The sequence below is a fragment of the Ixodes scapularis genome, unplaced genomic scaffold (genome assembly GCF_016920785.2).
Source record: "Ixodes scapularis isolate PalLabHiFi unplaced genomic scaffold, ASM1692078v2 PGA_scaffold9__187_contigs__length_104089568, whole genome shotgun sequence".
Lineage (NCBI taxonomy): Eukaryota > Metazoa > Arthropoda > Arachnida > Ixodida > Ixodidae > Ixodes > Ixodes scapularis.
The window spans coordinates 68,347,640-68,361,752 of NW_024609884.1; the positions used below are offsets into that span (position 1 = coordinate 68,347,640).

Here is a 14,113-nt window from a genome sequence, read left to right on the forward strand (position 1 = left end):
TAAATGAATCAAATCGCACGGCAATCTGCTGTTAGTTGTTAAAAAAAAGTGTGTGCGGCAACGGTGTGCTTAGCCCATGCTGTATGGCAATGGCATTGAGGCTGTGGCATGTTTCTGCTTCACCGGTTTCCACTCGATCGAAGCCTTCGTCGGCCATAATCTGTGAATCTAACACAAAACAACTTCTCGCCTGCAAGCTGCAGTCGCGTGTTTCCGGTACATTTTATTCACGGCGAATGAACCCCGCAGAATCGTTGCCCATGGTACCCCTTGGATTAGCTCGACATTAAAGTTACCTTATCTTCCCGGTTGTATCAATGCATCTGTGATCGGCGCATCTCCCGCTTTTTTTGGGGGGACGTTCTACGTTTATGGTGGTAACTACGTAATGACGAGTACTACGGAACCTCATCGGACCGCCGCAAACCAGACGGTTCATAACTTGAACTTATGGATTTCTTTTTCCCAATAACTTTTCATCTTTTGTTGGTTCTAAAAAAAAAAAAAAAAAAAAAAAGAAAAAAAGACCACACAACGCGCCCAACATCGACGCGAAGATATCACCTCTAACTACCCAATCTCTTCAGAGATCAGTGTAGTTAAGTAGTAGTAACTACTGCTAACTTCGTTTCTTTCTATCTAACACAGCAGCCAGTCCGGACACTGACTTAGCAATGAAATAGGCAATAAATTCCTTTATAACTTAGAGACAATAAATGAAAGGGTTAACGAGGTTCGAAACAATTCGCGCAGAGAAGGGTGAAGAGCGCGCTCGAAGTTGCTACATGAGTGCTGTTTTGTCGCTGTGCTGTTTTGACGCCGTGCTGTTTTGGCACGTGCTCTTCTGTCGCTGTGCCGTTGACGCTGTGCTGTTTTGTCGCGTGCTATTTTGACGCCTACTGTTTTGTCCCCGTGCGGTTTTGACGCTGTGCTGTTTTGACGCGTGCTGTTTTGACCGTGCTGTTTTGTCGCGTGCTGTTTCGTCGTGTGCTGTTCTGTCGCGTTCCCCTCCATATCATTTGGCCGCTTGTTTGGTTGCGAGTGTAGGGGGTGAACGCTGCCCGCTTACCTCGAATTTTTCTGCGACTGCCATTGTGTGAAAAAAAGAAAGAAGAAAAAAAATCCAATGTTTAGTTTTTTTTTAATGTTATGACTGAAAGTTCTAGAATTGTTGCATCACCCTTTTAACGCGCATGAGGCACTGTCGATAACATGATTGGCATTAGTGATATGAAACGGGACAACAATCGTGTTCTGTCCCTGCAAATCCCACAACGCGCGAAGGTCGAAGAAGGAGCACCTGGAAGAAATCGTTACATGTTTCAGCTCTGCCACCACGGCGTGTCCCCCATATCGGCCCGGGCGCCATTTCCTGTAGGATTATTCTATGTAGCATTCAGAGAGGGGCCTTTTGGGGGCGAAGCAACCGCGCGCTCCTTTGTGTCTCACCCACAAGCTCTCCGACTCTTGCCGTCTCTTTTGGCCAATGAGGCGAAAACTTTCCGCTTTCGTGTGTCGCGCTATCACAGTTAGTTGTCCCCATTGGTCACTATGCGCACAGGTTTTTTTTTTTTCTCTCGCCTATTTTAAAGCATTTGTTGGAGTAGCCGGCGTCATTTCAAGGCTGCCAAATTCTCCATAGCACCATCTATTTTCTTCTTCTTCAAAGCATTTGGGGCCGTTGGACGTTGCTTTGTGGAATGATTGAACGCGTTTGGTAGTACTTTAGTTAATGAGTTGGAAGGCCTCACTGGCAACTTTCAAAGCACTTGAAAATCTCGATTTAAATTGAAAAAAAAAAAGGCACAATGGGAGACTTCGCTGACCCTAAACAGACGGAAATTCCCGCGCTGACTTTATTCTGCAAAAAGAAATACATTGACCTTGCGGGGCTATAGTAACTGGTGCCTCGACTGGTGGTTAATGATAGTGCAGTTGCTTGCATATAGAATACGTTCAACCCTTAGAGTGAGTTGTATTCTTCCCCAACATAAAATAAGATCGAACGTTATTGGTCACACAGAAAAAGTATGCCAAATAATCGTGCGTTTGTAAAACGCTTGATTTTAAGGAATATTGCTTTAATAGTATACAGTGAAATGTAATACAATATATAACGCAACACAATTTGATATAATTCAATAGAATATTACATTCCAGCCTAATGTGTGCCAATCTACGGCACAACATGCAAATTCCACAGCCCAGCCCGTGCAAGTTGGTATTTTCGAAAAACGGGAAAAACATTCGCCACGCACATGAACCTTGTGCATTGTTCTGACCAAGAACGTATGACCGCTGTATTTGCTGTGCAGCGTTCGCAGAGTACGTATGATTACGTGCGCTGCGATCAAGTGCGCAACTCTGTTGCGGTTGCCTGCGCTGCGTGGTGAATTGCCGGAACCATCGTGCTCGCCGTACGCCATCACAGCGAGCAAGGAAACCCCGAGCTTTGGCCACTATCGCGGATCAGCGTAAACATGGCATTCTAGAAATCCATGATTTGTTAAGTTAAAAACTAAAAAAAAAAAAAACGCGTTCGAATGCGAAAGCCAAATGCCGGACGCCGGCGTTCCGCGTTCTAAAGCGTTCGCGGAGGTCAGCAGAGACAAAGGCAGCTAGCTTGAGGTCTCCCCACTAATCCTTCCAATCAGAGCTCAGCGTTCTGACGTCCCCTCTCTCTGCAATTCTCGGCGCGTAGACCTATCGCTAACTTACCCAAGCACCAACGAGAATGCTAGGAATGTAAGACTACGCGCCGCACACGATCGCAATCCCACTATAAGAGATTTTAAGTAAATAACCGAAATAAGGCGTTGAGGAACGAACGTGCAAGATGCCATTGCTTTAGAACAGCTACTGCTGCAGACTCCAGCACTTGCAGTGCGTGTAACTACACACGTAGCATGATCCTTGGTGCTTCGGTCATTTAGCGAAAGATATTTATTGCGTTTGTTTTCTCACAGGAGGAGAGACATGGCTATGGCCCTGCTCGCAATAGTAAGATTGAGCACCATACTCGCGTGTGTCGCCCGAGCCTTTTCTGTTGTTTTTTTTCGCGTGAAGGAACCACGAGTCAGGGAAAAACAGAACTCACGTATCCTACCTGTCTTGCTCGAGGGCAGCGGTCGACGATACAGAGGCCAGCAAGGCCCGTTCTCTTGGCCCCGTTCTTTCAAGTGTGTTGACTGCACGTGCCACTCAAAGCTCAGTCCAAGTCACGCGCAGTCCAAACACTCCACGTGACCTGCTTGCTTCTACACAACTTTCTACTTGAGGTCAGAAGTGCGCTGAAAAAGCGGGTTTCATTGTTGGGGTGTCCTGATGCGGTGTTACGGATCAGTGTTTTTATTGGTATAGATTTTTTTTTGTAACAGAAAAGAAAAAAGTAGTGAAAAACGCAGGAACGCCGAACGATAGATGTGTGTCAGACGCACGTCTGGCGTTCCTGCGATTAGAGTTTCCGCGTATGGTCGAAAAAAAAGTTGTTTTTACCTGAAGACAATCATAAAACAAAAAAAGGAGAGATAGAATTGTGGTTGAAACGTCTTTTTTGGAGGTGTAAACTTCGTTAGAGACCATTGTGCGTAGTCTTTGTCATCCAAAACCTTGTAAACCCCTTGCCTGAAACTTCACTGAAATAACTAGTTTACTAGGCCTTGAAACGCTTGAAGCTAGGCGCTCAGGAAAAGGGGTTAAAGTTTCTGTACATGATATAGAATGACTTAACTCAAATTAATCACTCTCATTACATATTTCTATTGACGAGAGCGAACACTCGACTTAATGATGGAAAAAAATGAGCAGATTCGCGTATATAATGATTTTTGTTTTGTGTACGTGTGTGTGTGTGGGGGGGGGGGGGGGGGGCAACAAATGCATGAAATAAGTTGCCAATAATTACTCTTTATAGCTCAATATTCAAGACATTTATTGCGAATTTGCGAGCTACACCCTCGTGAAAATATTTTGTAACCAATGAACGTTATCTCTTCTATTCGCTCATTCTCGCGTGAGTTAAAACGTGGTGGCACCGGTGTGCAAATGCAGACGGCAAGTTCCGCAGTATTTGTGAAATCAAATATACACGCTATCTTCTGGATATTGCCACTTACAGCCCTGGCAGATTTTATACACTCTTATGATAAAAGAAATATGAGTAAAACATGAGAAAATATACGTTAACCGGAAGTGTGCCGGGGTTACCCAACAGATGGCGCCACTGAGTTGGTTGCAAAACAAACAATGCGCGAATACTCCTTTTCACCGCAAGAACCGTAGTAAAAAAAAAAAAAAAGAGCGGTTCCTCGTCGAGCAATACTAAATTCCCCCGCTAGGTAAAGAATTAAGATATATGTAGGTGATGTTTTAGATTTGACATATCAAGGCGTATACATTTCGAACGCCAAAAAGCATTGTTTCTTCCTCCGACAACCAAATCTTCTAAGAACTACTTCGCTCGGCGTACGAACAATGCGCAAAACTTCCTTTTCGTCTTGAGGCGAAACGAGTATTGGTGCATATATATAGGAACAGCACCTGGGATAAAAAGAAGGCACTCGAGAGAAATATATTCGAAAAGATATTTTTAAGGAGATGATGGTCTTCCGAATCGAGGAGAGAGTCACCAAAAAGTTGCTCCTCGATTCGGAAGACCATCTCCTTAACGCCTCGTTGTATCGCTGTTCCTAATGTTGATTTTTTTTTTTTGCCTTGTGTGTCTTATAATGTATACTCCTGATTGGACTCGAATGAGTCCGCTGTAATTAATAAATGCATAAAACAAATATACGCGAAAATAGTATCGCAACGATAGTCCGTTCTAACCGCAGCCGACGTTACAATCATCGGGAGCCAAGCAAGCCGAGCACACAAAAAGTGCTTTCTCACAGCGTTCGTCGCCTTCGTGCCATACTGACTGAAAAAAATCACGCGCAGTGAATGCGCCGTGATCCTGCGCTGTGGGTGATTTGTTTTAGTCGGTGATAGCAAATCCGCAAAGACGAGGAGCACCTCGATGATTGACTGTTGCATTGGCTCCGGTCGGACTTTCTTCGAGTAAAACAGTGTAGAGGAGACTGAGTCACGATAATTGACAAACTTTTACCCGAGGAGACAAAAAAACAGAACAAAAAATAAAAACGCATATATCACGGGATTGCACACAGTCTTTCACATGTTACTGGGAAAAGTTATTAATTACAATTACAATGAATATCGGTTAACAAATATTCGGTTAGATTACTCGATTACTTTGGAAGAAAAGTAATTGGCAGTTACTCGAGAAAGTTAACCATTATTATTTTTTTCTCTCGATTACTTTAGATCTTTCAGACAACGGTTTTTGTTTTCTGCCGGGTTGACAACAGGTGTTTCCTACTGTCCATTATTGGATTAGAATCGGGCAACTATAACCTGCGTATGTTCTTAATCCACATATTTCCGGTAAATCAACCTCCTGTCAGAGCACTGGTTTGGTGATTCCTTGGAAGCTTGCGTAAGCATTGGACGCCATTGGGAAAATGGAGTGGAAAATAGTAACACTTACGAGTAATTTGGTTATTTTCAAACGTAATAAAATTACTCTCGCGATTACATCATAATCAAGTTATTCAAATTATTACAAACGGTGCGATACTCTTCGCGTAACTGCCTCGTCGTGGCTTTCTCAAGAACGGATTGTTTGTGAAGTTGCGCTCATGTTATTTCGCAAAGACGTTTGGATGCGAGACACGAAGTTAATTGGTACGACGCGAGCTAGCGCCCTCTTTGTTTCAATATGGTTATCTGCATGGAAACTAGTTTATTTATGATTGGCTTTTCAACTGTGTTTCTGCGTTCGTCCTCGCCATGCTGTGCCGTCGGGGACAATAACAGACGCGCCAAAAATGTACTTTTCTCGAGTGATGCAATAAACACTTAAGAAACGGGTTGACGCAGCAAAATGAATGTAACCGAGAGAGTTCGGCTTTCGAACATGGTGCCTCTGGTAACAGCAGCAACGCCCAAGGCGACCACGAAAAAAAAAACAAAAAACAAAAACAAAACTACAGAAATGAATGTTTGGCACCCGAGGAGATCGAAACCTAAACATTGCCACTCCGTTCCTTGGCCAACATGTTCCCAAGATGCAACACGCACATTGCTGCGTTCAGGCATGTATGAAAGTGATCTATTTCCGGCGCTTGCCAGAAAAACGTCACCCGAACGGCACACGCAGTCCTTGACCACTGAAGAGCTCCGCCGAAGATAAGACGAGGCCCTGGAGGGAGACATCCTTTGTTGCACGGAGTGAACCAGCGCGTACGCGCTGGCGCACTCAGTGCGTGACTTATGCGGTAAAATGGCGTCTAAGCCTTAACAAAGGCTACGCGTTCCAGCCGCATCACAGCGGTATCCGCGCAGTCCAAAAGACATGAAAAACAAAATTCGGCGGGAAAAAAAAATGTCTGAGATGTCACCCCTCAAACAAATGCGCGTGTGTGCATGAAGTCGCGCAACCCCTTTTAAAAGTGGGCACCTTCGCTGCGCCAATTATTTGAGTCGTCCATAGTTTGTTCACTTACTCTGAGCACGTATCGGAAACCCGGCTCAGCTCGTACCAAAAGCGAGTGCTGCGTCAGCCCTGTGTCCAAGAAATGACTATCGACAATGTTGCTTGGTGGGGAATTGAAAAAGGTCCGTTTTCTCAGGGTTCTGCTCAGCGTACTTGGAGGCACGGGCACGAAAGCTTGGCTTTGGATGATTATTTTTATTTTTTATTTTTATTTGGGAACACTGGATACAGCCTGCGAGGGACAATTGCAAATCACAGCCCTGAGTACAAAATCAGTGCTAGCCTGGAAAGAGCTATCCACTTTGGCAGATACCAAAACGCAAGTGATGGTGGCCAGAGCCCCTTTTTTGCCAGCCTATAGACGCGTATACACTCAGGAACGAATATATAAGAAGTTGACTCGAGTACAGAGATGGCAAAATTGCTTTTAAAAAGTAATTAAATTACATTGCTGATTACTTTCTGAAAACTGCAAAAATGTAATTACATTACATTACAAATTACCGCAGACTAAAAGTAATGACATTACATTGCAATTACTTTCCAAAAGTAATGAAATTACTTTGAAATTACTTTTGAATACCTTCAGGCAGCAATTTATGCTCATTTTATTTACCGTATATGTACCGAAACTCAGAACTTCCTGTTTACACCGCAACAGCCTTATGCGCCTCAAAGTCAACCAACCATATTGAATAGTCGTTTAGATGGCGCCGACGACATAAGTGTTAAAGATCATGAAAAACTTTTTTTAGATGCGACTCAAAAAGAGTCGACTCACCGGTTTCGCTGTTCATTCAACGGTGAAGGTCCTTACTAAAAGGGTGATTTGCTTCCGTCTTCCTGATTTAGACGAAGTTATAGTTCGTATCAGTATGTTAAGTCGGGCCATGGGAGCTCGTTCTACGAAAAGTCGTCACGTGAAACGTTTTCCTTCCACCTCGGACGCAGTATGATCCTATCGTCCCAAGCGCACTAGTTGACGTATTCTCGGTTATTCCTCTTAAGGAGTATTGCTCCCAAACACCCGAAGAGCCCGAGTTTTTGCGCATTGTTACACAAAGGGGCTGGATAGTTGCTAAGCAGAAGCGTCGCCAGCTGAGGAAAGGAATGGCGCGAGCTTCCTAAATTGTGTACTTACCCAATTAACGGGTGGCGATATCTGCTCGTAGGCTTATTCCAGAATAAACTTCCCAAGCGAAAGCAGCGAGGCATACCGCGAGCGGCACCTGCTTTGCTCGAGGACGCACGAAACGTTCTCATTAGGAATTAACTATTTATACCGGTCGTTTGTTCTTCACAATGGTCGAAGCTTACGGTTTGGCCTTGCTTGACGAAAGTACAAGGCTGGGGATCGGCTTGTCCTGTCCTTTCAGGTTTTAAAATGTGTTGAGCTCACTGGTGATGTTCCCTTCTCCTTATAGCCTATAAGCCGTTCATCCCTAAGCTGACAGTGCGGTGGAAACTGCGTGCTCGTTGGAACAGTCGCACGTCTATCTTTTGCCGCGGTACGACTCATACCCACGCGCATAGAAACGGACGAGTCAGGTGATTAATTGGAGGTGTTTGACTGGTTCTGGTTAGCTCGCAGCTCCCGCCGCACTGTCAGAATAGGGATGAACGAAGTTCAGTATCGTCGTGATAACGTGACGCCGTAAATCTGTCTTGCCTGGAGTTCGTAAGCCGTGGCCTTCCAGCGATGTCTTTGCGCGCAAGCTTTTCTCCTTCGCCTTTCCAGCCCGCATTTGTGAGTCTGTGCAGTTCTTCGTACGGACGCCTTGAGCTCAGGTGGCCGTCGTTTATGTTCTCTGATGTCTCTTTCCCAACATTTCACCATGCAAATGATTTTTTTTTCTTCTTTTTGGAAGCTTGCATACGAACTTTCTAATCTGGGACAAGAGTAATTTCAAAAGTAAGGAGTAATGTTTGTCTAAATCACTGTCTGAAAGTAATTTATTACATTACTAAATTACCAACCTGGAGAAGAAATTCATTACATTACTCATTACCACAATAAGTAATATAATTACTGTAATTTCATTACAGTAATGTCATTACTGCCATCTCTGCTCGAGTGTATGTGCGACATTGCATAGCATTTTAAACTCAGCTTTGTTCCTTGACACAAACTTCACTGTGCTTCTTTTCAGTTTAAGTCCAGGCGCAGACGACTGCTTCGGGCTGATCGGACAAATCCGACAGCGTCAAAAGCGCACTATCATGGTGTTCGTCGTGTTTCTTTACGTGTTCTGTCACCGCTGAACGAATTAGAAACAGAAAAGGCCTAGTGACTCGAGCTTTTGACGCCGCTTGATTGGTCGCGTTCGGTCGTTGCGTTGGCTGCATCTGGACCTAAGCTAAAACCAAGTATAGGTAACTCGAAGCTTCAAAAACTTGTTTTAGACGTTGTTTGCGCTGTAATACTTCGGTGAAATAGGTAGCCAATACACTCTTTTGATACCATCAAAAACCTCACGAGCCACCGTTGCATTTGCCTTCTTATTATTTTCCCCCGAAAGCTGACATGTGCGATAATCAGCGCGTAAATGAGTGCTCGAGTTCCCATTATTTCGCAGCACTTTTGGCTACCGAGACTGCGGTGGTTCGTCACACATCATGCCGGGCAACGTCACAAGCCGCGGACGTCGCGTCGAACGGCCGCGGTTCAGCAGTCGGCGAAGTTTGTCTCTCGACACAGAAGGGTCGCTCACCGCCGACAGACAGCGAGCGGACGGCGCGGCTTGTGTGGGCCTCTCCGACCTCGCGGCGAGGACGAGACCCGCTGCAGCCGGCAGAGATGAAGCGTGCCCTCCCCTCTCCCAGGCGCATTAGCAATCAATACACACCGAAGGGACTCGAGGGCAGGGCAGAACAAGAGTGCCGCCGGAAACTGGGTCGACGCATCTTTTTTTCTGAGAAGACGTTAAGGGCGCCATTATTGAGGGCCTAATACCGCCGACGACACGTCTTGGCCGCTTCCAGGAATTGGGCGGTACACCTGGATCTTTGAATCGATACACTCCCCCTTGACACGGGCGCACAAACACACGCGTGCGACAAAGGAGAGAGAGAGAGAGAAGCGATTCCGGGGCCCATTCGAATTTTTCTTTTGTGGAGAAGGAGGGAGGGGGATGTCCTTCGGATTCCCAGTAGTGGACCCCCGGCTCGCCGAGAGATCCCTGGCGGTCGGGCGTCGCAGTGTCGGTTCGACAACTGTGCGCGCGGGGGTCTTTGCCCGTGGTACGGACCTCGGTGGACGACCGCCGAGGGTTGCGGTGGCTGTCAGGTGGGTCGCGGTTTGTGGTCGGGCCTGGCGCCCCATCGTGATCATTCCCACGCTCGCGAGCAGCTCGCAGTGACCGGGTATTTCAGCTGCGTATAGTTATTGCGTCAACGCAGAGCCTGCACCCTTCGTATGCATTAGGCGCCTGTTTGGAAGAAGCATCCATACAGGCGCTTGGCAAGGAAGTTAGACCGTGCACGATGCTAGTTCAGATGTGGAGAGTTGCCGGCGGGCATTCACAGCGAGGGTGGATTGGAAGGCGAGGTATCTTATATTCAAGTCTCAACTGTCTACGTATCAGTTCTAACGTGTTTTTTCTCTCTTACGTAGGCACTTCCTATTGGTTCACACTGTTCGATTCTGTTGAGTTTACACTCGGCATAGGTTTTAATGCAAAATATGTTACATAGTAGGCATCTAATCATTTCTGGTTCGCCCGTCTGAAACGAAAAACGAAACACCGACTCCCAGGGGAACGCTGACCCAGCGCTCGTCTCTTCTGTTTGGACACGACTACCAGCTGAACGTCTTGCTCGAGGACATCCGAGTTACTTCCTCTCCGCGGGTCACATTACGTGGTCAAACATAAAGCCACGTTTTGCACATAAAAGAGGCTAAAACTGCTAGCTCCGGGATTCCCGAGAGACGAAAGCAGAAGAAAGCGACAGAAAAAAAGAAACAAAGAAAGAAAGCAGGCGATATGTTAGGCGTGTTAACTTTGCCGCGTCGATCTGAGTTGGTCAGAAAGCTTATTATCAACTTTATAACGTTTTTACAACTCGCGACGCCAATGTTTTCGTGCAAAAGAAAGTTAGAGAAACCCCAGGAACAGACCTTGCCAGGGATGTTTGATGTTTTGCTGCTTCTATGTGTATTTTAAAGAGTCTAAGAATGCGTTGCAGCGCTGAGCATCGAGCTCGGCGCTGCATCGCATTCTGTATTACCCCTGCCTTTGCCCCGATAAGAAAGGAAAGCGCCCATTTTCGTTATCTTCTTTCGTTAAAGGCACGCTGCAAGGAGACCACACAAACGCCGCTAATGATATATGCGCTCTATACCCGGCTTACTCGTGGTTCCTTATTTGCGGCGACTACCCGTTAGGCCCATCTCTCGACGTATTTGCGGAGATTCTTGAACTCACTCCACACCTGTGCAACGCACGCGAGGTCGGCAGTGAGGTCCGTGCTAGGGAAATACGACGACACGAGCGCCACGTTATCGGAAGATTCTCCTATGATATAAAAACAAAAGGAAGGCGTTGTCTTTGCCCCGACGGCCGAGCGTGCCGCCGCGACCACAACACTAGACGACTGTAGCACGCGGCCGCCACGAGCGGGCATGCACGAGGAACCGAGCGCGCCAGGGCATTTCCAGGCCAGGAATGCGCATCGACCGCCGAGGGAAACCCCCGGCGAGGGTCGTCCGACCTTGTCTGGCCACTTTCGGGAACACCTCGGCGCTTGCCCTCGTCCGCGCACGCTGACGCATACGGAGTGGACGTTTGGTCGATGGCAAGTGCGCCCGCCAAAGCGTTACGTGATGTGACGGAGGGATCGCACTCGCCTCGCTTTTTTCCCGGAACGAACCGCTCCCGGCGCTGGCAACGGGTTTTCCACGCATGTCCTCGAGCGTTCTATCAACTAACCGCCCGCCCGCCCGCGCTCTTTGGCCTGTGCGGGACCGCCGAACTGCGGTCTATCCGCTTGTGGGACGTTCGCGCAACGACCGGCGCCGTCGCCCCTCGCCAAGTTGCCACCTTGCAAAGTCAAGTTCTGCGTGATGCAACGCTCGTGTTTTTGTTTTCCTCGCCGGAGGCCGGCGGGCTAGCAGCTCCACCCTGGTTGTCGGTGGGCCCGGTGACTAACTGTTTCATGAAGATGAATGGGGAGAGGTGGCGAGCCGCCCGGGGTAAGTACGTTTGGAGGAGGTGCACGAAGCCTGAGTAATTGGCGCCGAGTAGAGTTTCTCCGGCGACAAGGAGGCCCGGAAGCATTTCCGCGGGACGGGCGCTTCTTACGGCGGGAGGCTGCAAGTGCCGGAATGACCGCCAAGGCAGTTTCCGTTGCTTGAACCCGTTGCCGGAAACCCGAGTGGCCGAGCGAAACCCCCACCTGTCACGCATAATTAGCGTGGCATTTTCAGAACCTGGCAGGAGCAACCGTTTCGCGGGAGAAGCCAGACTCCGAATACCAGGAAATCGACCGGAGCACCCCATTACCCACAACTGAGAAACAAATGCGAACACTTTTCCATCTAAAAAACAAAATCTCCGCCGTCTCGTAAACAGGAAAGGTCAGACAGCATCAGTCATGCCCGCCGCCCAAACGTTGCTCCGAAGAGCAAAGGCGCCGCAGGGAGGGGTCAACGGAACTCACCGGCACACGGGTGTCTCGTCTGGAAAGCCAAGAGCCGCCTCGCGAGCACGTCTCCGGGGCACCTCGGCCACCACCGCACGTCGAAGGGCGCCTTGTGTGGTGCGTGTCCCGCGTGCATGCGGCCACTTCGGCGCGTCCCTCGCCGTGGGAGCAGCCCGCGTTCCTCGACGGGACGTCCCGCGCCGCCTTGCCTCATGGCCTGCGCTCAGCCGGTATCCATGGGCACGGGCCGGCGTCTTCCGAGCTTCCTCGGGTCGTGGCCCACTGTCCACATGTCGCCCAGGAGCCGCAACCCTGGCCGTGACTCATGCCCATGTCCGGGCCTCGGTTGCCTCGTTGCTTTTGGCTGGGCGAATCGAAACCGGGCCGTAGAGATGGGTGCCAGCGTGGCCCGTGATTGGTCCCGTTGGTTCCAGCCCCCGGTGTTCCAGGAACCGAATTATTCGGGGTGTTCGGGAGGGAGATGGTGCTGCCGCCACAACAGCCGCTCGGGGTGTTCTTTTCGGCCAGGCGCGCATGCGCGAAAGATGATGATGGCGCTTTTCGGGACTCTGGAAGTTCGAACCCTCGCTGTACTCATTTTTCTTCACCTCCGCGCGGTCCTTTCTCGCCACTGGCTTCGAAGTGACTGAGAAAATGTCGCCGTTACTGGAGTACCGTAGACATGGAACAAGTACATTGGTCGTTGAACTTGTCTGACTGGGAATTAGGTGCTGTTTGTTTCGTATGCTTGCTTTGTCTGTTTGTTTCAACTTTTTTTTTCCGTCTTACTTGAGTTTTTACATATGCTTTTGTACTCGCGCGGCCCTTGTTTAACACCAACTCTCGATTTTTCGTTGCCGGACACGTCAATTGTCCCTCTTTCCCTTCGGAATTTCATTTGTTGGTGCGCCTCTTGCCTTTTGGGAAGCCGCGCTACGCCGGACCGTTGCCGCTTGGTCCAGCGTCGGAGATCGATTCGTGTGGCTGACGCTTCAGGGCACCCCTTTTTCTTTTTCTTTTATTTTTTATCGATTCGAGAGTTATCGGTTAGCTGCCCGCTCTTCTCGAAAAACGAAACGGCGCTTGCAAGAGAGGCCGCCTGCCCCTTCTCTCTTTCTCTCTCTCTCTCGATCTCGTGCGTGCGCATTCTTCGTGCGCTGACATTGCACTGTTGATTCCTCCGTGAACTAGAGTTGGTGCATAATAAGATATCAGTTAGAAAAATAAATTCCCTGCAGCTTATTAAAAAATTAAATGGAAAAGATACACCGTCGCTTTCCGATCCGAGGAAAAAAGCTTGTTTAGTGAGTAGGCGATTTTGACAATACGTTTCACACTCTCACTACGTCACTTTATTTTAACGTTTCTTGCTTTGTGTGGACTAGCTTGATTATACTAGCACTATTTTGTGTTGCATTATGGGTCCACGTTCTTAAATTGAGGAAAGGCGGTACCATGCTCGCGCTGTTATAATGTCCTGATATTTATCGCGAATGCGTCAGTTTCACCAAAATTGATGCAGTTTTGGCGAATAAATAAACCTTTATGCGTATAATATTAGCGTACTGCTTTTATACATAATGATAATAACCATTGTGGCGTATTAGAAAGCAAAAAAAGACGTGATTTTTTAATATTATTTGAAAATCTTTAAATTTTCAAAAAGAGAGCGCGTAGCCTTAACTTGTTTTGTTCTGTTTATTATTTTTTTTTATGATAGAAGAGATGAAGTTACCTTTATGGCGCACATTTTAAAGCGTCTCCTATATTGACAGCCCTTGCGACTGCGCTGTTGAGTACGTATAAATGATAGGTCAATGACGTCGGGAACATTGTGAAGGCAAGTATGATTGATTTTACCAGTGGCTTTCAGATCCAATTGGATCACTGAGTTAGACTGACACGCATGTGAGCTCA

The 14,113-nt window shown here is 47.7% G+C and overlaps 1 protein-coding gene across 1 annotated transcript in view; it reads right to left on the reverse strand.

Moving 5' to 3' along the window:
• Positions 1-12,276, reverse strand: part of LOC8029586 — a 253,208-nt gene extending 240,932 nt beyond the window's left edge. Inside the window, exon 1 of the mRNA XM_042287347.1 lies at positions 12,215-12,276. The gene's annotated coding sequence lies outside the window, so the exon portion shown is untranslated. The remainder of the gene's footprint in view (positions 1-12,214) is intronic.
• Between the last annotated feature and the right edge of the window lie 1,837 nt (positions 12,277-14,113).